The sequence below is a fragment of the Epinephelus moara genome, chromosome 10 (genome assembly GCF_006386435.1).
Source record: "Epinephelus moara isolate mb chromosome 10, YSFRI_EMoa_1.0, whole genome shotgun sequence".
NCBI classification, from domain to species: Eukaryota; Metazoa; Chordata; class Actinopteri; order Perciformes; family Serranidae; genus Epinephelus; species Epinephelus moara.
This window is the reverse complement of record NC_065515.1, coordinates 29,139,151-29,162,875: the sequence shown is the minus strand read 5'-3', so window position 1 is coordinate 29,162,875 and position 23,725 is coordinate 29,139,151.

Here is a 23,725-nt window from a genome sequence, read left to right as displayed (position 1 = left end):
AGATGTGGCTGAAGTTCGGATTTTTTTTTCTGGGCACATTTTTCATACATATGTGAGATTTCTTCTGTTAGAATCTGTACTGATTGGTCCGTAAAATTCCTTCAAATATTCATATGAACTGGCTTTAGCAGAAATATTAAGATACAGGTAGCTGCGGTGTTTGGACTGCCAGTTTGACTTGCCGTGGCGGTGTTGTGTCAAAGTCTGTTCCCCCCTTGAATATTGTTTCTCACCTTTTAAAATGTAAAGGAAAGGGTTTGCCTCAGATTTAGGGAGGGAAACCCATATCTATGGGGATTTTTGACACACCACCGGCATGCCAGGTGCTGTAAATTCTTGGGTAGGGTAATACACAGTAGGTGCGGTTACATGATGGCTTCTCATTCAGAATGAAATAAATCTGAATGAAATCATTCGGCATTAAAGTTTTTCCAGGTAGTTTACATGGGAAATATTGATATTGATTGAAAATATTGATTCCGAATGAGGGTTTACATGGGAGATCAATTTAATCGTCTTTATTCAGGTCTGCGCAAGGTTTGGGGCAGGGAAGGTTTCTGATTGGATAGGGGGCGGGCCGGATGTTACGTGTACCAGTGCCTTCTTAGTGCCTTTTTCGGGCTTGTTTTGCTTATATTCTTGAAGCAGCAGTACGACAACAACCTTGTTCTGCTAATGCTTCGTTTGTTGAGGAGGAGAAGAGAGGTAGAAGGTCGAAGAAGGGAGATAGAGGACCGTGCTGTGGCGAATGGAAACCGGTGAGTGCAACGAGTCTGACTGCTCTATCTCAGCCCGTTGCTATGTACGCTGTATACGTCATCACGCCAGAAGAGCAAGGAAATGAGCATGCGCAGAAAGAACGGAATGGCTGGAATCGGGTAGAAGTTGTATACAAGACAGAAAAATTCTTCCATTCTCGTTCTGAAAAGGAATATTCCACCCCTGTGCACCCGATTAGATTTTCTTTCGGGTTGGCTGCTTCCATTCGGGTTGAGGTGTTTACAAGGAGCATTTCTATTTGGGTAGGGCTTCCAACCCGAATGCAAAAGGAATACATGGCTCCATGTAAACGCACGTAGTGTGTGAGCATCGTTTACTTCTTGCATTAGTGAATGACGCCCATATTCACATTCTATAGTTGCAGACAGCTACATTTAGGTCACCATTTTACAAAAACATGAGTATGTTCAATTTAACATGCTCTTGGAATCATAAAATACGAAGTCAACATTCTACACTGTAAAAAAACCCAAACCTTTTATTCACTATTTCTACAAACTTAAAAGGAGTGAAATCAAAGCTTGTCTGTGTTGATTTAATTCCAAAATTATTACCATATTCATTTTGTTACATTAGTATAATTAGCAAAAACAGTTCAGACTACTGCTGAGAGGATCATCAGCCAACACCAGCGTCTATTGAATGAGTGACTGGTTTGGTCGAAAATAAATAAAAGAAATAAGTGAGACAATTCTCCACAGTAAAGTCAAAAATAAGAACTTGGACAGCAACAAAATGTGATTGTAATTTTGAGACACAATGGCACCAACAACACTAATGAAGTGAGGTAATGGCTATCATTTTGTTTGGGATCCAGAGTTTCACATTGGGAAACATTATTTTGACACACACAGACTTCAACATACATGAAACAGTTCAAATGCAGGAAAAACAAAGTGACAAATGCTAAAATGATTGTACATTAGTAGATACTATTAGTTATCTCTGGGGTTGACAATGTTGCACAAACGTTAAATATCTCTGGAATGCTGCATGTGAGAGTCTTACTTTTGTTAACCTAGACGTAAACAGTCCTGCTGTTTTTATGAGGGCTTCGATGGGATCATAGCCTTTTGGAAGCTTTATAATCCAGCCTTGAACTGTGGTGTTTTATGGAGACTTTGCAAAATGAATTCATAATGATAAAGCTGAAACTATATGTCCTCTGTGATATTTTATCCATTTTCCTTGTTGAAAACAGTTTTTGTTAGCCTTCAGTGATGCCTGGGGTCCAGTCTGTCATCCAATCACAGGCTATGTTCCCGACTTGTTGAGCAAACAGGTTCTGTATTTCTGAGTGAGGAATATATTGCGATAATATGTGCAAATATATCGATAATTGCTGGTTGTTGGGCTGACAGTGGCCAGTTGGAAATGCCTGGAGCCTTGTAAATTGCTCTCTTTTGGAAAATAGGAGACAGATCAGGCAGTGTGACACCAAATGTGTTAAAATAGAAACACACAGTAGGAGACAAAATGACTTTGATTATGATAACCCTAAATAGTTTATGAAACATTAATATTACAAACAGTAAAAACAGACAAAGGAGAGAAGAAGTACAGCATAAAGTGTCCAGGGGCTTATTGAAACCTCTCAGGTTGAAGGAGAAAAGAGGAAAAACAAGATTATAAACAGAAGAGAAACCAAATGAGTCTCTGTGTCGCCTCTCGGCTTCTCTAATCTGCTCTGAGTGCAGGCTGCTTGGTCGGGATGAATTAAAGATGAGGGTTAAAACAACACAGCTTCCAGGGTTAAGAGGAGAGGAGAGGGGGAAGAATTAGATCTAGTATCTATAGTTTTTCCTCATTATATGTTTCCTTTTCAAAAGTTCTTGTGACAGTCAATCAAAAATGAGTCCCTGGAGAGACATGAATCCACTCTCAGTGCATCAGCGTGTTTACCAGCTCAGGATGTTAATTTTAACTCACTGTAATACAGTATGTCTCTTTGCTTTCCTCTGACAAAGTGTGTTTACCTCTGTCAAAACTGCCAGTATGTATGGGTATGGTCCGCTCTCTGCCAATTCCATCCCAACACGCCCGCCTGTCAAAACAACAACTCTCCCTCTTTTTTTTTTTTAGGAGAAAAAGGGTAATTCCATGAATTAAAATGCTTAAATGACAGTCAATCAGGCTTGTAATTCCGTCTGGTATAATTAGAGGCTGGGAAAACTAATTACAGCGGAGAAACCTAACTCTCCTCTCGCTCCCGCTCCTCTCGCTACTACAGCAACCCTCATCACCGAGATCAGGTGACAGCTATCAAACTCGTTAGGCCGCCATGCACCGCCACACACACACACACACACACACACACACACACACACACACGCACGTTTGCTGTGTGGTTGAGCGAGCAGCTAGGCCAAAAAGAGATGGAGATGAGGAGGAGGAAGATGAAGGGATAAAAAAATAGCGGTAGGTAATCAAGAAAGAGTGGCGACAACAACAGGTTGTGTTCTTAATCAGCAGCACAGAGAGGGAGACAGGGAGGGAGAGATGTACAGGGATGAGGTAAAACAGGTGAGGAAGAGGAGAAGGGAGTAGGACTATGAATGATAAAGAGACGTACATAAAGAGGGAGGCAGACAGTGAGAGCATATAGACTGAAATGTAAACTACTTTGCATCAGGTTGCTCTCAGCTTGATTACTGCTGGGAAAAGCTGTTTGCAATAAAAAAAAAAAAAAATTCTGATTATGCCCACAACCTGCTTACAATTTTATCCATCTGAATGACACAGTCAGCTGATAATTAGTTATGGCTATAATTAACTGCTTAAACTGCAGAAGAACCTAATTTTACCTAAAGTACTAAAGAGCAGTGTACTGGAGCACCAAACACTGGAGTACAGAGTACATTACTACCAGCTGCTGTAGGCTGACAAGTGCAGCAAAAACAGTGTAGTACTTGACAAAAGTAATAATGCCAAATGAGCACAAATAGTATTGAAATACAAAAGAATGTACAGCAAAACTATCCTGTGGAGCATAAAGACAGGTTTTTGTTTTGGTCATGCTTCAGAGAGTGAATGAGAATCTGTGCAATGTGAGTGAGGTTCATTGTTATTCCTTTTTGTAGTTCACCCAAAAATCCATCCATCCATTGTCGTAACTGCTTATCCTCTTGAGGGTCGTGGGGGGGCTGGAGCCTATCCCAGCTGACATTGGGCGAGAGGCAGGGTACACCCTGGAGAGGTCTTTGGACAGTGGGAGGAAGCCGGAGTACCCGGAGAAAACCCACACTGACACGGGGAGAACATGCAAACTCCGCACAGAAGGGCTTCCTCCTGGGGATTGAACCAGGAACCCTTTTGCTGTGAGGCGAGAGTGCTAACCACTAGACCACCGTGCCGCCTCACCCAAAAATATTTAAGATTTTTAAGCAAATCACTTTACTATCAGTTGATTTTTCTCACACTTATTCCAACAATGTGCCCACAGTTTGTTCTTTTTTGTGCTAAGAGATCACAGTGTTTACTGTGATCTCACAGAAATACATGAAATGAGCGTGACCTCTTAACAATATGTGTTGGTGGCACGCAGACTAACTATTAGAAATTATGGACAGAGGGTCAAAATCTTACCCTTTGACCCCCCCCCAGACCAACAAATTCTCACACTGACCTCGTCATATTTTGATGTTTGGACGTGGACTTTCCACATCCAGGTACAACATGCAAGGTACCCTTTTTCCTTCAACAACTAATGCACATAGTTGGGTGAAGGCCACAAAAGCACATGGTTGGGTTTAGTGGTTTGGGTTCTGCATTATTTTTTAATGTTTTGCATTTTTATACTGATAAGTTTTTATCTGATATTCACACATCAAAACTGATACATTTGTTATAAAACTTAAAATAATAAAGCCTTGAAATGATGACTGGTTTTTATTTTGAGATAAACAGGTAATTCAACTGTTTTTATTCATGAATTAGGCTGATAAGACGGTTGTCTGTAACTGCAATTAATGGTTAACAGAAATCATGTTTACTACACTTCCCAGGATGCTGTTGTGCCTTAAGGCTCACAGCTGCAGTAAACTGAAACCTGCTGCTGGCCAGTCAGTTCGCAGAAGCCTGTTGTGTAAAACACTGTGTAACATTTAGCCCCTTTTACTCCCAGTAATGACTGGGTATCACCGTGAAGACAAACTCATTACACCGAAACCAATTGTCCAAAACAAGGTTTCTAAAACTACAGGTCAGGACCCAAAATGGGCCCAGGGCCTGAGTCTGGGCTGGTTTCCTTGTGAGGATAGTAATAGAATACCTTGACGACCTTTCTACTTAAAGCCAAGAGCTGTTTTTCCACTTTGCTCAGTGTGATGAAATCTTAAGTTATACTCTAGATTAATTAAATATATCAGTTTGCTGGAGTTTAAGTCTGAAATAGGAGAGTAAAACACTTTTGTTGCATTTACAACCAAATGCTCACACAAGTCATTCATGAGTGCACACTTATATGTTTATCATTAGAGCTCTGAGACAGTGTCAGTGGAGTTTCTCTGTTTAATCTTGTTTACCTGTTAACCCTCCGTGTGTCGCTGGCTCCCTGATGAGAAACCGACTAAATGTCACTGTGCGTTCCCTCCAAACCACGTTGTGAAGGTGGGTGGGGGACCTGTTTCCAAGGCGACCAGGGTCTCATTTTTCGCCAGCGGCCCATTCCCAACCTGTTACCAAATGAGCCGGAGCAGCACCACCGAAGCTTCAAAGAGCAGCAGCCTCGTAGCCGCCACGGGGGCCGCTAATGTCAGGAAACCCAATACTGCAGCTAGAGCTGGAAGATTTCAGCTACGTAGACAGATGGAGAGACAGACAAGTTGTTTAGAGCTTGATTTAGTAAAAGGGGAAATAAATGTCATCCTCTCTAAATCTGTTTCTTTTTTCTATCTTCTATCTAACCCAGTTATTCTCATGAACTTCAACTTCAGCTGATGGAAGCGTGCCTAATTCACATTTTACTTTCTGGGACTTTTCAAAAGTTTGCGTAAAATTCACTTGATAGTTGCACGGAAACAGTCCAGTAACAAGTCTCTTCCTCACTCCCTCTTCATCTACCTGCATTTCTTGCTGTCTTTCCCCCTCTCTCTCATTTTCCTTCGTGCCTGGAGGTCGCTGAGCTTCAAAGTTTATTTCCCTCCATGTTAACTTCTGGATGGATGCTTGAAATGGAGAGAGGAGAGGAGTGGAAAGGGAAGAGAAGAAAGGGATACAGTAGCACAGAGCAGTCGAAGAAAGAGAAAGCTGCATTTACATGGAGAACAGAGAAAGACAAATTCTGGGATTTGAAATAGATTTACAACCATGAGTCAGGTGTTGACTGTTATTTTCACCAATTGGTTCCAGCTGAAACTTGGTAACTGAGAGAAAAAGTGGGTTATAAAGTGATTTTGCATTGTATGTTACTTGCAGGTATTGACAGTTGACATAAGAATGTGTGAGTATGTCATTGTCATGACAGCGCCTGGATTCTGCATTGTGTTGTATTGTGTTTTTATGTTTGGACCCTAGGAAGAATAGTTGTTAGCCTGGTAGCAACTAATGGGGACAGTTTAACAAAAACAAGTAAATAAATATACTAGTAGTTATTTTCAAAATCAGATTGCTGTTTGACATGATCTCCATGGAGGAACATAGGGATTAAATTTTTGCATCAGTGTCCCAGTGCAATCTTGGACATGAGATGATATTACAGTTCATTTACAACACTGACTGCATTCACCTCTCTTGAGCACATCTACTGTAAATATATCAGCTGATTATAAGAGAATAGTTAATTAGCATCTACCTGCTTATTGTAACGCAGCGTGGGCTCACATTAGTTAGTTGTATGTGTGTATGTGCGCGCCTTCCCTATCTCCCATATGTGCTGTTCTGGAGAAGTTTACAGTAGGTTGGCTTTTCCATGGAATTGCGTGCGTGTGTGTGTGTGTGTGTGTGTGTGTGTGTGTGTGTGTGTGTGTGTGTGTGTGTGTGTGCGTGTGTGTGTGTTCGCTGAAACAACAGCTGGTAAATAGAGGAGTGTCCTGTTCCACACTCTCCCTTCCCACAGCTCTGTTTCACAACAGATTTCAGGGGTTTTGGTCAACAGCTAGATACAGTAGAAGCATCAGGCTTGATCAAGTTTGGGAGGGTTGCGAAATAACGTTCCCCGCCTCCCGCAGGAAAATGACACACTTCCAGCCTCTATTCAACTCTGCATGTCCCTGTGGACGTCTTCTTGTTCCCTCAACCTGGCCTGGATGCGTCTGTTCATCTGCTTCCCCACGTATCCACCTCACTGTCTGTCGATCCATCTATCTGTCTGTCCGTCCGGGCTGGTGTTCTCTCACCAGGGTTTGATTTCAGGCTGAATCGACGCCCTGTAAGACGAGTCGAAGCCAGCGGCTCCACGGAGGCTCCAGGGAGGGGAGAGGGGGCGCGCGGCCAGGTTTCATCCCGGGGAGGGTGCAGTGTTTTGGGGTTAGGAATGGCCCAGGGGGCCCCTAGGCGCGATGGAGGGACGGATGGGTGGATCCACTGACTGATGATTGTGTTTCCCCTGAGGCAGAGAGACACAGATCACAGCAGGTAGAGCGAGTCAGAGAGAGAGATCTGTGGGTAGAGTTAACTATTTCATGCTTAACACACTTTTTAGATGGACTGTGGCCCAGAACTTAATACTTTTGGGCAATGCTTAAACAGCTAGGCCACTATCATGCTGAAACAAAGACAGCATTCCCCAAACTTTTGCCACAGTTAGAAACATACTATTGTATGCTGCTGCATTGAGATTTCACTTGACTCGAACCTTAGAAAAAACAGCCCCCAACAAAAATACAGTTGTTTACATTCAAGTGACAAAACTCTCTAGCAGTTACCTGAAGTATCTCTCTTGTCCTTCAGGAGCAAAGGAGGAAATAGTGTGACCTTATTTCAGAGGCACAGAGACTGCAGAGGAAGGAGGCTGGGGAGCTTAGATGGGCCAACAAAATGTCTGACTTTGACATTGGAGATCGCTGATTGCAACCAGATTTGTAGCAACAGTCAGCGTTTCTTTCTTTCAGCCATAATTACAATCGTTCCCAAACATTAGCAAAATATTTATTTTGAACCAAACCATGATCTTTCCTGAATCCTAATAAAGACATATTTGCGCTTAAACCTAACCAAACTTGAAGGATAACTTTGGCATGTTTTAACCTGGACCTTATTTCCCTGTGTAAATTGGTCAAAGAGACTGATGTAAACAACAGGTTTTGAAATTGGTCTAGTATTGAGTGAGTGGGCAACAGGCTGCAATGGAAGCACACGGGGCAGCTAAACATTGTTACTGTATGTCTGTTAAAAGTGGTTATTTTTGACACATTTTTGGCTCAGATTGTTATCATGAATGTCTGAAGTGTCTCTTCACCTTTCACATGATCAGATCTGTTTGTTATTGTCTTGTTAAGCATAAGTCTTTCTCTGATTTCTCTGGTTTTTATTTTACTTGTTGATGCTTTTTGTTATTACATGGTCCCCTTTGCTACTGTAACACCACAAATTTACTTGTCTCATGTGCCTCCATAGCTGCTCATTCTGACCAATTTCAAAAATTGTTGTCCACATAAGTCTCTTTGACTGATTTACACGGGGAAACAGGGTGCAGGTTGAAAATTGCCAAAGTTATCCTTTAAACTGTAGCAGTGTCAGATCAGAAAACAGTTTCATTTTTGCTAAAGTAATTTGTAGTGGGACAATTACAGTATTTGTCATTTGTACTTTGAAGGACTTTTTTTGTAATTAAGTGTGGGAGAACTTGACTGATCCAACCCCATGCAACACCTTTTGCAAATCTCTGCAGCTAGGTTGTAAAAGTTTTGTGTAAATCCTTCTCAGAAGAGTGTAAGTTGGTATAGAAGCATATTATCGCCCCGTGGTTTTGGAATTAAATGTTCAACAAGCACATATGGGTGTAATGTAAGGCTGCATGATACAAGGAAAATGTACGATAACGTTTTTGAAAATGGCAATAACTATATTGCTTTTAAACAGATATTATTAACAAATAAGGAGTACACTGTTCTCGACTCAGACTTGCTCAGTACCTGTGTTTGTACATATGCTGTACATTTATGTTTACATTACTTGGGTCTTAAGGAGCTGCAATATTTATTCACAGACACACTAAAAACTGACACTGTTCATATACTACCAAGTGACAACGTCACTGTTATTCAATTCTCTGCTATAATCACCAAAACCTGTTTGCTCTGAGTATTTGTATTTCCTGTTGGATATTTTGCAATGGATGTGAATGGCAGCAGTTGACAGGAAGTAAACATGGACCTGAGCTGTTGCAGCACAATTCTACTGAAACAGTCTATTCCCCAAAGACGCTACGTTACTCTTAAACACTAGTCATCATTCTCAATCGAGTCATATGTTTTTCTTCAAGGCACAATTAATGTTCCTTTGCATTTCAACTCATATGTTGTTTTAGGATTGATTGCATTTCATCTATGAAGTAAACAAGCCTGCCTGTGACTGTCTTAGTGTGGCACACTCTAAGAAAGGAGAGCAAAGTGAAGGCTTGGGGAATAGAGCAGAGGAAGTAACATCACACGCTTGCTCACTTATTCAGACATTGGCCCAATTGGGCTACAAACTGATTGTATTTACTTGCCCAGTGTAACTTTTTACTGGTGTCTGGCCAGTCCTTATTGTTGGACCTTGCCCAACAGAGAGCGCTCTGTCTGATTGGCCAATGAGTTAACTGCATTGCACATATCAGACAAAATACTTCCTACAGACAGAATGTAAATTAATACATTGTTACTCTATTCAAACTGCAGTCTTTTACAGTCTTTTGTGCTGTGTTTTTTATGCAGTTTGACATTGTGATGACAATAAAAGAAAGATATATTGTGCAGTCCAGTAATATTAAGATGTCTGCTTAGCTTTTGTCTGGCGTCCACATACTTTTGGCCATGTAACATATATGTCTGGCCACGTGATGGCAGCTGTATTCTCTCTCAGGTCCCTATAGGACTATGTTTCTATGGATACCAGAGATCAATTAGCCTTGGCATGTCTTTTAATCCGGGCTAAATCATAACAGCCGCTACAGCTCTGGTTGGATTAACGCAATTACAACTAACTATTATTACAGGACACTGTTACCACTCATCATCCCTCTCTGTCTCTCTGCCTTCCTGACAGTCTCTCGTCCTATATAATAAGTGGCAGTAACATACCACACAACCCTTTTAGACACCAAATATAGATTCAGTTTCCGCCTTAAGAAGGCTGCTTCATTAAGATGAGCGGTGGGAAGAGCATTTGGGTGTAATCCTACTTGTCAAATTAACATCAAAGAATTGGCATGAAGAGACCGAGAGGAAGAACAACTCAGAAGGAGAGAAATATTTCCTGTAATTGACACATCATCGAACAAAGAAGTAGAGTGATAAATTAAAATGTTAATCTAGGACTATGTTGTTGTTGGCACAAAGTTGATGTGATTATGTTTTTGTGCTACTGCACTTCCGAAAGATCTCATGTCAATCAAAGATGTTCAGTGCTGTCGCCTTTTATCTTAGATGTTCTTTTAATGAAGTTTCTGTAGGTGGTTCTCTTCTTTCATTGTTTACTTACAGTTGATAAGTGGAAATATGAAGGAAGCAGCTCCCGCACCACACACTGAGAGTTCAGAACAGCAAATGTACTAAGTAATGCTTTAATAATGATGATATAGCAATTTGAAAGACAAAAATACTCATTTTAAAATATCACACATTAAAGCAACACAATGGAGGATTGTGCTTTTTACCTCACGGGGTCCCCCTACAGGCGAAAAACAGTATTGTCTGTTACAACTGTGGCAAAAATCTTTCTGCACGTGTATTTGTTGACAAGCCAACGATACCAGTGAACTTCCTGAAGCTGGCCGTGTAATGCGCAATCATCATGTCTTCAGAACAGGTAAAGTAGCCTTATATGATTTTGTACATACATGATTAGGCCGATTACTTTATTTACTTATTCATTTTTGAAACTCAGAAATGAGTTGCTCTCTGCATGTCAGGGCTGACCTCCTCCTCACAGCGCACGCGCGCACACACACACACACACACACACACACACACACACACACACACACACACACACACACTAGTGTTGCACGGTATACTGGTACCAACGGTAGACCGCGGTACTAAAACTCCATGGTACATATGATACCATAAAGTTGGAGTACCGTAGTACTACGGTATCTCAGGTACCACTACTGTGGGATAAGTTCAAAGTCCAATCGCAAGAGGGTGAGTGTCCATGCACCGTCCAATAACGGGGCGCGCTGGCCAATAACGGGGCGCGCTGGCCACCTGGCACTCAATATGCTGCTGCAGTGGTTTGTTTTCCAGTGACATTTCAGGTATAAGCTGAGCTATTATCTTCATTATCTTTAAGCAGTGAAAGTTACTATTTATTTATTTTTACTTGTAGGCAATGATTTGTTTTCCACAGAGCTCTACGGTGCGAGCATTTTACTTGCATTTGTGACTAAAAATAGTTTTGTGCGAGCAAAAGAAATCATTCAGCATGCTGTGCGAGTACAGCTTTCAACCAGCAGCAGAAACGAAAGGCGAATCTTGCCGGTTGTGGGTTGAAGGGGGGTCACAGACAGGAATATGGCGGCCATAGTGCTCCGCGGCGCAAGAGAACGGCTTACCGGCGACGGAGAAGTCAGACTCCAGGTCCAATAATTTCGTCTTTCATTGGCGTCATGACTGCCCATAGGTACCTGGACAACCGAGCCGTGGCGGCACACAGGTATGTGGCGTGTCAGAGGAAAAACGAGCTGTTCACATTTCTCTCTTTGTGGCAGGTAACGGTCCACCAGGCTGGTTTAGGGACTGTTCTTTACTTGTCAGGGGAGGAGGGTGGCTGGTTGATTTTTATTTCATTTATTTATTTTATTTTGATCCCCCCTATGTTAATCACTTATTGATGCTATTTTTGAAGTATGAATAAGTCAATAAGTAATTTATTCCATTGAAATATCATTGATGTATTATAGAAAAGTGATTCAACTTTTTATAAATGAGAAAAGGCACATCTGCCTCATTTTTGCTGTGGTATCGTGATACTACTCAGAACCGTGATATTTTCACTGGTATCGTACCGTGGGTCCCAATTTTGGTACCGTGACAACACTAACACACACACACACACACACAACACAAACTCAACAGAGTGAAGTCAGACAACAGCAGAGAGGCCGCGGTGCAGATGAAGGGAATATAACTTCAAGATTACTCTAGTTGACGACAACTACGCTTGTTACTGTAAGTAAGTGCGATAAAACCTCTGCCAGCCAAGCCAATACTTTATCAATACATGTGATCAGCATGTAGAAAGCCATATCTGCCATCACTGCTATTATGATTTACGATTGCGGTCGACACAAGCACATCGCGCTCACGGTGCTAACAAGTGTTAAAGACAAACTAAAATGAAAGTTGTCTGTATGTAGGCTAACACTTTATCTGAACATGTACCTGAGGCAGCTGACCTGCAGACAGTGAGTCTCCTAAGTAGAGGGTAACAGCAGTAACAGCGCCAGGTCACCATCAGTCGGGCATCCCTCCAATCCAATCCTTGTTCTATTCTAATATTAGCTCTTGTTTTATCGCTCTCCCGTTTTCTTTTCTTTGTCTCCTCCACCTTCACCTTCTTCCTTTTCTTTGTCACTTCAGCCATGACAACCACATAACACATAACATACCTTTGTTCACCTCGGTTCGCCTACGAGGAGGGGGATATGATGAGGAGGGGGATATGACGTATGCCGTAAAGCAGACAAATTTTGTAGTCCTTTTTGTGTCTGGTTCTTACCCGAACTCCAAAACTGCATAGTGCCAGTGCAAGTGAAACAGACGCTCTCAAGCAATGACAGAGGTGTCATCCAACCTATTGTGAGTTGATGTACCATCACAAGGATCTTGGATATATATTTTGAGGGCTCAAAAACTCCATTGTGTTGCTTTAATGATTGCTGTTAAAGCATTAGTTTCTCTGCATTACTGCCCCATTTACACTGCACTTATGTAAAAAATGTAGGTGCAACTTCTTTGACTCTTTATGACACTTGTTGTCGTTCTTTAGATGCGTTGTTCTTGTCTGACTATGAATGTGTCATGTGCTCCGCTGAATATCTGAAGGCCCAACACGCATGGGGAGGCACTTTGAGATGCATTTACATCAGATACGAAAAAGGTGGAAATACCAGCGATCCCCGCCGTAATTTCTCTTGGGGTGACCAGATAGGGATATTGAAGGTTTTGGGGTAGCACATTCAAACCAAAAATTTTAGGAATTGGATCATGCTGTTGAAGTAGGCTGTATTCTAGTTGAAAATTACATCAATATGGAGAGTTAAGGAATCACACACTTATGTACTTTGGTGTCTAATTCTATAGAAATATTGGTAATAATCTGGTTAGGGCACTCGTCTTCCATGCGGAACTGTCTAGGGTTCAAATCCTGTTGGGGTCGACGTCAGCAAAGGCATGTGGTCGCAAGAGGTTCCCACCGCCGAATCAAAAGAGGTCAGATTCCTTAAAGGAGGCTTCAGGATAAGAAGCAACTCTGGAATCTGAGCCATGTCCTCAACGAGGGCACATCTCAAGCCCGTTGTAGACGGGAGGTTCCAGACGTAAAAGCGGATTCATTCATTTTATCTAATGTGCATAGACCAATACCAGTACAGTTAACGTTTTGAGTTCCACAACAATCCTGTTTTAATGTCTTATGTATTTGTCCATGTTAGACCATTCATTGTTCTTCAAATAGGTCTGTTGTCCTTCTTCTTAAAAAAATGCACAGCTTTAATTTAAAGGAGTACATTGATTGGCAGGAACAAAACATTTACGAAGAACAAGCCCTTTCAAGTTAAGGGGAGACTTGTGGGTACCCATAGAATCATTTTTCATTCAGATATCTTGAGGTACGAGTTCAAGGGACCCCTTTGAAAATGGTCATGCCAGTGGTTCACTTGCCAGAATTTTGCCCCCTTTCCCTACATGGTCAGTACCAATTGATGCCTTAGGTTGTCTAGTTTCACACAATACCACCTGTGGCCTGCTACCTTTAAAAAGGAGCAGGCCACAGCCTCTTAAAGACCTCCATTTGTTTTTGCCAGTGGGGCCAGTGACGGGGTCAGCAAATGTATCACCGTAGCTGCCACCCCCCTCCCCTTGAATGCACCACTGGTAAATGCATCCGGGCTGCACTCTTTCCAAATATACATTTTACTTTGCCAGTAACAAATTGAGATGCAATACATAGCTAGGTGCAAATGAACAGGTATGACATCAGTGTAAATGATGATCAGGATCAGAGTCACTCTGCAAAAATTCATTCTCAAATTATAAGAAATTAGAAATAGTTGTGTGTTTATTCATATCAATGCAAGGCATAAAGTTTAGTGACAGAATGTAGTATGTGAAAGCTTTCACACAGGTTTCTTATATGAACCAACCTGTCTTTTTTTCTAACACTTGACTGACAGTCTCACTTTGTCACAGAGGGAACAGCGTCACTTGCCTAAGGCGCGTGTGTGTGTGTGTGTGTGTGTGTGTGTGTGTGTGTGTGTGTGTGTGTGTGTGTGTGTGTGTGTGTGTAAGCCAGAGGGTGGAGGTTCACCTCAGCTTTGAAGCAGTTTCAGGTATCTGTGTGCCAGGCAGGTAGACAGTCAGCCCTCAGCCTATAGGCCCATGGTACCCTCCTTGTGTGTGTGTGTGTGTGTGTGTTGTGTGTGTTGTGTGTGTGTGTGTGTTGTGTGTGTGCGCGTGCACATGCACATGCAGTACTACATCTCAGGGGAGGTCTCTAGTGGTCGCACGGCTCTGTCTGGTACATGAAGGATGGTCTGCAGCTCTACTCTCTTTACCTTTCTCTCTCTTTCTCGATCACACTTTTCTCTCATTTCACGACTCCCTTTTCCTCCTCTGCTCCTCTGCTCCCATTTTCTACCCCTGTCCGTCCTCTCTGGCCTTTAGCTCTCACTACTTTGACATGAAACATCCTATAATTTTGACGCAAGTCAAAAATGCAGCATAACTATTATAATTATGGAAACATTTTATCTTGTATTATTATTCAATCTATAACATGTCAAATATCAGTGTTTGCCTTGATGTCCTCATAAGACCACATAGACTAAACTAGACTAAATAAACCTGTAAAATTTTGTTTATTAAACTGTGGGGAAAAAAAGTAAAAACGTTTTTTTTATACAAACATGATTGACAAACTAATACATATTTAGAAACTTCTCAAAAGTTTTTTTCATCTCTGTATTTTTGTCGCTTATCTTTCTAGAAATATCACAAATCATGCGCTGAAGGAAAACTCATATCTTCATGTCCCCTCTTCAATTTCTCCCTCCTGTTGCTCGCTGTAATATCCCTCTGATTTTAGGGAAGAAGAATCTGTCCCTCTTTGTTCGGCTTATTGTTGTTTGTGAGCTCTTCTCTGCAGTGACAGATTTTGGCATCACAGGATTATTTTCAGAGGGTTTGTCTGACCCTTTTACATATTATACCTGAAAGGTAACACCATGATTTTGTGGGATTGGCCTGTCGGATGTCACACTGGGTAGAGCACATCAAAATCCTCTATTTTCTATATATATATATATATATACACACATACATACATACATACATACATATTACTTTGATATCACACTTTATGTATCTCACTCTAACATAGATAGGAGTGAAGACGCATGCAGTTTCTCAGCAGGTATGAATTTTCCCAACAACAGTGACAGATTTTGCCAACTAAGGCCCCAAGTTCCTGTCATTTCATGCTTACAGATACAATTTCATGCACTTTCATTTATAGTTTGTTCTAATTTTTATAGAGATTGTATCCTGCTTGTTTTGTTTCTGCATTAGATGCATGTGTGGGTAGACCCTAACAATCTACAGCTCAGATGGTTTGTATCTAAAGCTGTCCCATAACATCACCTATTGGTTACAAAGCCATTACTTTGAAATGTTTAAGTTTTTTAAAGATGTGTTTTTAAATGGTTTCTATAATGTTATTTCTTGGTTAGTGGACTATAGTCTGTACAACACTTTTTGAAAGTTTTTCAACTGTTTGATAGAAAAGCCATGGCATCGACATCCACCAGTGTGTGATTGGAAAGCTTAAAAGATGTTTAAATAAAAGTCTTTATTTTCAATGAAACACAACCTCTACACCACAAAGAAATACCACCACACCCTAGTTGTGTCTAACTGAATTTAGACATTAAATAAGAAGACAGTGTATATTATGATGACACGCTGCTGTTATAAAAGGTCACATTTTGTCTTAGTAAAACATCCTTTAAACTTAAGCCTTAGTGGAAGATTCACAGGTGTTTACTGTAGTAACTGTTGGGTAAATCAGTCAAGTTGCTTTGTGTATTTCCTACACAACTAGGTTGATCAACAGGTCTGTCAGCCAAAAGCCTGTTGCATTTTACTTCAGAATCAGATCAGACACTCAGAAGCATCATAAACCTACCTATTTGATAAACAGATGATTTAAACATATGTGTGTTCACAGCAGGTGGTTGTGTAATACATGATCAGAGACTGACCAGGTGATAATATTACAGACAGTTATGACGTGATACCTGGATGTTGATGTTTATGTTGACAGGACAGACCATTAGAGCTGAATTATGCAAAAGGTAGTTTCTCTAATGGGGCCTGACAACTGTCGCCTCTCACAGCTGTCTGTCTGTCTGTCTGTCTGCCTGCCTGTCTCTGATCACACAGATAGATAAAGACATTGATGCGTTACTCTTAACATGTATCCTCTTCTGCATAAAGTATGAGAGGACATACAATAACAGGCAACAACACTGTATTATTGCCTCTTAGATATCAACTACAGAAAATGAAATAACACTTTGTACATTCAAAAAATCAGCACCACCTTTATTTTTTCCTCTTTATTTTAAAAAAGGATTTAACCAATATTGCAGTTTGCAACAACAGGAAAGTCTGAGTTTATTTAATATAGTGGGAGGGGAAAAAGAAACATTATTTCACTGCAAATCAGAATAATGTCACATTTTTTATTACAATAATAATCCCAACAAACACCATTTTTATAGAGGATTCTAGTTTTGGCTATTAAAAACTATGCGTATGTGTTCATGCATTTGCATTGAGTATGCTAATACAATTTGAAATAGTTTGCTAATGGCAGGTTGTTTTCACATTTTCTTATTGTGTCTCTTCTAACTACAGTGTCTTGAAGTATATGCTTTTTTAGACAGTTTAATTTACAATTTGTGGGTACTTTTACTAAAACTAAAAAGGACTGACAAAGAAAAAGTGCTTCAGTTCTTTTTGGCCTTAAGCTATGTCACACTCACAAGCTGTGAGGAGGTAAATTAGACACAAAACAGGTCGTCCACACACACAAGGGGACAGACACCCTGAGGCATGTTGGTGAGTGGATGGAGGGTTGTCATTACTGCACCATATGGAGAATGATAGTTGAGGTTGGAATTGGGCATATCTCATAATCTCTTTTTACTCCACCCTTCTTCCTCTTTTTATCACTCATCTCTCTGTTTCCCGCTCTTTCTTTTTTTTTCTTCCAGGCAGCTTTTACAATGTGACCATTTGGTCAGCGTTTTCTAACTTATGGTAATTAAAAAACTTTTAATTCATAATTTGCTGTACTGATTACATCGCAATTTGGAATTGTGTTTAAAAATGTCCGTTATGATATAAGAGATGTTGTGTTTAATATCAATCCCATCTTTAATCTTCAGGTAAAGGAATATACTATAATGCAGAGGTGTTGAAAAAGTTATTTTTGTCCATCTCTAAATTCCCACATTTATGTAAGTCCTCTCTTGAAGAAAATAAAGTCCTCCAACCAGAGCAGTCAGGATTTAGACCTGACCATTAAGATTACTGCTGCACTGCCATTGTGCCCAGCATTGTTAACTTGATAAAACTGTGCTGCATACTTTGCAGATGCATTCAAGGCTTCAGTTCTTCTCAGAGCTGGTTTAAGTGAAGTCCCCAAATTGTTGAGAAAGGTCTCCCTCAAGGACCAGCATTAGGCACCCTGATATTTACTCTGCACATAAATGATATGAATATTGCAACTCTGCACTGTAATGTCCATTTCTATATTGATGATAACATTGTGTATCATCAGCAGTTTGCAAACCAGTCTTCCTTCGTGTTACAGTATGCTTTTGGTGACCTCTAGACAAGGGCTGAGCAAGATATTGTCTTATGTCAGGTTAACACTACACGACATTTCTGTCCGTTACGACAGTCACAATGTCACATTAGGCAATTTTGGAGTCATAAAATCATGTTGTGACTTGGCCAACAGACATCCCTAGATGTCTTTCACGACGTGGTGATGTCATCTGATTATTCTTGTCCTATTTTTATTTCTTTTACTATTATTTCAGTAACTGTGGCTGTTCCTGTGCCAGCTGAAATGTTGTAGTAACGTAAAAATTGCCACCAGATGGCAGGAGCTACATTTGAAGTACCGTATGCAAACTGTGCAAGTAACTGAATCCACCACAACAAGTTCCTGCAAATGTTTCACAATAAAGCCTTTTTAGAAAATGAAGGGATTCTCTCAACCGGAGTTATAAGGTGGCTTTTAATTTGAAACATATATAGGAAGTGTTGAGTTTGAAATGATGGCACGATGCATTAACTTTATCAAAGCAAACGTGAGCGGATTAAAAGTAAAAATATAAAAATACAGAGGGAATGATAAATAACGGCTTCAAAAGTTTCAAATGAAGCCGGTAACCTCGGCACTTGTGGTAACTAAAAGCCCCACCACTATTTACTAATTTCATCACTTTATGTCTGTCTCCATTACGAAGAAATAGCATTGTTTGCTAGCCTGATGCTAATGGCAGTACTCACCGGGATGCTAAAGTGCCTCTGCTGTTTCATGTCAGCATATTTCCTTTTTTACTCCGTGTGGTAACATCCCTAGAGGAAATATCAAAAACCCTGGGCTGTTGTTGTCATACAGTTGTCTACGACAGCAGATCACTCTGTGTTTCTATTGGTCAAAGTGACGGCTGTGACGGGAGAAGTCATGAACAACAAAAAGAAAACCAAACACGCTAGACATTCTGTTGGGACATCGTGAGGCGTCCCAGACGTGGCCTGGTTTGTCTTCTCCTATGACACACTACACAAGCCTCTAAGAACGCTGTAACCAAAGATTCAAGAGTATAGACGTAGCTGTCACTGTTTCAGTGTATTTTCCCTTCATGAAAGTTAATTGCAACGCTTTGGTCGCCTGAAAAAGTCTTGTTCAGCCTTTGGTTATCCTAAAAGACCCTCTAAGGAATCAGACGTTCAGTTTCCCCTGTAAGTACATTTTGTTTTAATGGTTTTAAGCTTGTTTTTCACTGGCAAAAATTATCATTAGCATTATCACAGTTGACCTTCGCTGTAAACGCACCGTGTTTATGAAGCTAGCATTAGGGTTATCTCCACCCTCGCTTTCAGATATGGCATCTCTGGCTCCAAAAATCCAAGATGGTGAGGGCCGAAATGCCACACACTCAAAATAAGAGTCCATAAACCAGTGGGTGACGTCACAGTGGTTACATCCAATCTTTTATACAGTGTGTGACTGCAACATAAAGTTGGAGACACTCATTCTTCTGAGAGACGAAGTTGCTGTCTTGTAGGATTATGTGCTTCTCTTCATTTTGTGTTGTACACACACACACACACACACACACACACACGCACAAACTCCACTTTAGTGCATTTGCTCTGCAACAGCTGTAACCTAGAGGGTTAATAATTTGCCTTTATACCAAATACAACATTCTGTAATATTTTATTTTTTCCTTCAATACAGTCCTAGATGAGCAGGTCATACTGTGTTTTGACCCATTTGGAGGAGTATTCAGATTACATTTGGACACATTCCAGCGGGTATCACAGCATCGTTTCCTACGAGCATTTTCCCTCCTCTCTTCCTCTCCTTGCTACGAAGATGACAGCAAAGTGTTTGTCTTGGTGGATTCACAGTCTCCTCCCTCCTCCTCCTCCTGTATGTCATGTTGGTGTGTAATAAACCTCCTCTCTGCGCCTCCATCTCACTCCTGCCGCTCTGTCAGTGTGTTTGTTGCCATGAATGGGATTTAGTGTCACACACAGAGAGCCAAGGCTTCTTAAAGCGTGTTCTCACACACCCCTGTCCCTCCCTAACCATGCTGCATGTGTGTGTTTGTGTGTGTGTCAGGTAGGTTAATGCAGCCCTGTCATCAAAAGCCTTATCACTGTTGGACAGGATTCAGCGCTCCACCTCAGTGTCAACTTAACACGCAAGCACGCACACACACACACACACACACACACACTTAAAACACCATGACTTATTTCTTGGCACCTAATTAACGTTTCCCTGAAAGTTAAAGTCATAGCAAACACCAACAAACTTTATTTGGTTACTTGTCAGACATGTCTGTGTGTGTCTGTGTATAAGCGCTAGGAAAATGAATGCCCAAATATTTCTAGAAGCATGACTGAGTTGTGATCCTTCCACCTCAAAAGCAGGGTTGACTTTCAACACAGACATGAGGGCAGTTTGGGATCTTATGCTGCTTTTATTTACCTCACTTCTCTGAAAATACAAACACAACCAATTTAACAACATACTGGGTTGGACTGGAATTATTAAAATGGATTTCTAATTATAATAAATATCTTGCTTTTACATCGGCTTTTTTCATCTTGCTGTTCCCCCTACCTTTTTTTGTGTTTCCAGAAGCATGTTCTGAAATGTCCTCACCACCTGCCGGTTTTCTTTCAATTGTGCTTTCACAGCAGGAAATTGCAATAACTTTTTCAAGATAACACATTGGATTATACAGAGTGATAGCTGTACTAACAGAGTACAGTATGTACCGATACATACATGTAGGAACAGGATGTGAGGTTGAAGAATGAGGATACAATCTCGGAACTTGTACTGTAGGTGGTTTTCTTTTTTGCTACCAGATATCTGTTCTAATGTTACGGTATATAGTACGATCATCATCATTTTAATTTTGAGTTATTTTTCTTAGAGTTTAAACAACATGATATGCAGATCTTAAACAAATGTCAATACACCTCCAGCAGACACAGAGTTATTACAGAGTTACAGGGTTATTTTAAACACCTGTTTCTTATTGCCAGCAGACCAGAGCTGTGTACACGGCTCTGCAGGAGACCCTCATGCCTTTTTTTTATTGCTTGTTTTTTTTTTCTTTTTGGGTGTGGCATGTTCAACGTCACGGACAGGCCGGAAAACAAATAAATAAACGGCAGTAAGCAGCATGGAGGCCAGTGGAAATGTTACAGTGGTTACTTCTGTTTTATTAGTTATTCAGTATCTCTTTCAAACTCTGTTCAGACTGATGTTTTAGCATTACTTGTACAGAGACAGACTGTAATTTATGGCGGCCCATCATTGCATGGGACCGACAAAGGGGCTAAAATTAACACATCCACCCAGGTGTAATGTTTTTATCACTGCCGATTGGAGCTGGAGCCAGTAAATACCCGTGATTACTGCAGAGTCATTTGTTGTTTTTTTTGTACAGTGGAAAACAGGCTAAATTGGATTTGTGTGTCGGTTCGTCTTACAAATATATGTTCTATTTTCAATCTTCTCTAATTTCTGTTTTGGTCTCCACTAACTCTTGAAATAAACTATGTGGGTCACTGGTATCTCTCTGCCAACTACTCTGGTTTACTTTGGTTGTATGCCATTTCGTGCTGGGCCCATAGGTAGTGTAATCAGCTTATCTGAGACTGATTTCTGCAAACAGTTGCCTTCAGTTTCCCAAGTCACGAGAGGGGACCAAACAGTCCAGGTACAGATCTGAAAATAATGTCTGAAAGCTCTGTCGACATGCAGACGTAGATATTGATCATCAGTGCGTATGAGCAACCCTTTCACATTACAGCTAGTCATCTGATTTGTTATTAATATAATGACACATTTCTTATTAGAGGTTTCAATTATTTTTAACAGCACATGAGAGTTTAACCAGGTGGTATTTTATAGAATAAGAATGTTTCTGTGCTATCCCATGAAAAAAACAGAATAAACAGTGTTGCTTTGTCAGTCTTTAACCTTTGTTCCCTGTCTGTGGCTCTCAATCCAGAGCTCACGTGTTCCTACTAAAGATATCAGTCTTTTCAAAAGTGTATATTTGTATTTGAATACATGATTTATATGTTTTTATGGCTAAATAATTTTTAAAAATAGCTTGGCACTGTAGTCGTTAGAAACCATTACCTAAGCAGTTATTTTCAGTTGTGGATTAACACACTTTTGGTGCTGTAGTGACGTTTTACAGCAGCAGGATGGAGTATGTAGCCTTGATTTAAAATAAACTACAGTGTTTGGATTTTTGGTAATGAAGAAACACTTCACCCAGTGCAACAGTGCCGCTCATTGATGTGTGTTTAATGGTTTTTGGAAAACAATGGGGGTCTATGGCACAACCTAAAACCTATATCAGGGTTTGGATTAGACTATGGCTTAGGCCTAATACTTTTGTCCGAACCCAACCTGAGTCAACGGGAGTAAGTGAGACAGACCTAGTCCGACTGGAGCTTGATGCAGGTAATGCAAGCTGAAGAACAGAAAAGTTAAAAAAGCTTTCATGCGTTGTCACATAATAAACCCCATCACTAAAAAAGTGCTGAACTGAAACTATTTTTTCACTAAAAAGAAGCACTATCTCAAGCAGGCTAAACCCAACCTGAACCCAAACATCATAAGTATTTGTCCCAACCTGGCACAATCTGTCGGGTTCGAGTCAGGTATCCACACTCTAATAAGGATGCACAGACCATGCTTTTTGGTGGGAGCGATTCATTGTTGGTGTTCTAATGGGACCTTTCCTCCATGCATTGGCGTTAATGTAGTGCTGTGTATTCCAAGCAAATAGATAGTCCTTTTAATGTTGAGTTGAACGCAGTTAGTGTACTTTTACCCTTTTCTCTCTCACAGCAAAGAAAAATCTTTCTTTGGTGATTTTAGTTTTTCTCTCTTACTTTCCCTCACTTCCCTTGATATGACAGGCCACTGTTTTCATCATGCCAACACAGCACCTATCTGTTAACTGTTATCTGAAACATGAGGATTATTGTAGCCACTTATTTGACGAACAGAAGGCGCTATCTGTTTTACCCTGCGCCTACAGGGGTGCCCACTTAACAATATCCAACCTTAATGATAATATTAATGTGTACCAAGACGAGTCAGGCAGAACAATTAGAGTCAAGCAGCCACAGAGTGTTTGGCAGCTTATCGCAGAGCTGCTACAGTCAAAGACAATTGGTATTATCTATAAAACAACTTATTACACAGACTATCAACTTAAAGAGGAGAGGAGGCCACACACACAAACACTTTTACACGCACACACATAGGTTTATCTGTGAGGTCAAACCTATTATTAACCCCAGGGGTCTAAGTATTAAAGTCTTCCCCCTGACGGACAAAAGATCCTCCTGAAGAGAATAACAATCTCACAAGTACTGAAGAGGGAGCCTGATAGCTTCTTAAAAAGAGAGAAAGCCACATGAAAAAGATAAATATGTGGTTGCCTCCTCCTTCCTCCTCCCACTCCCTGCATACATCCCCTGAGGCTCCTGGGTAAAGCCTCGGTATCAGGTGAAGCCTGATTCGGAGTTAGCACCATTTCTATTGTCAAAGGCCTTTTATGTGTCATATTAGTTACAGAGAGACAAAGGTAGGATCGAACCAGCGGAAACCAGGTACAGCTGGAGAGAGAGGAAAGGAGGGAAAAACTAAGACAAGGAGAGCGTAAGTGAGAAAGCGGAAGCAGTCATGTTAATATCAAGTTATTTTTCCATTGAGGTCAGTGGGACAG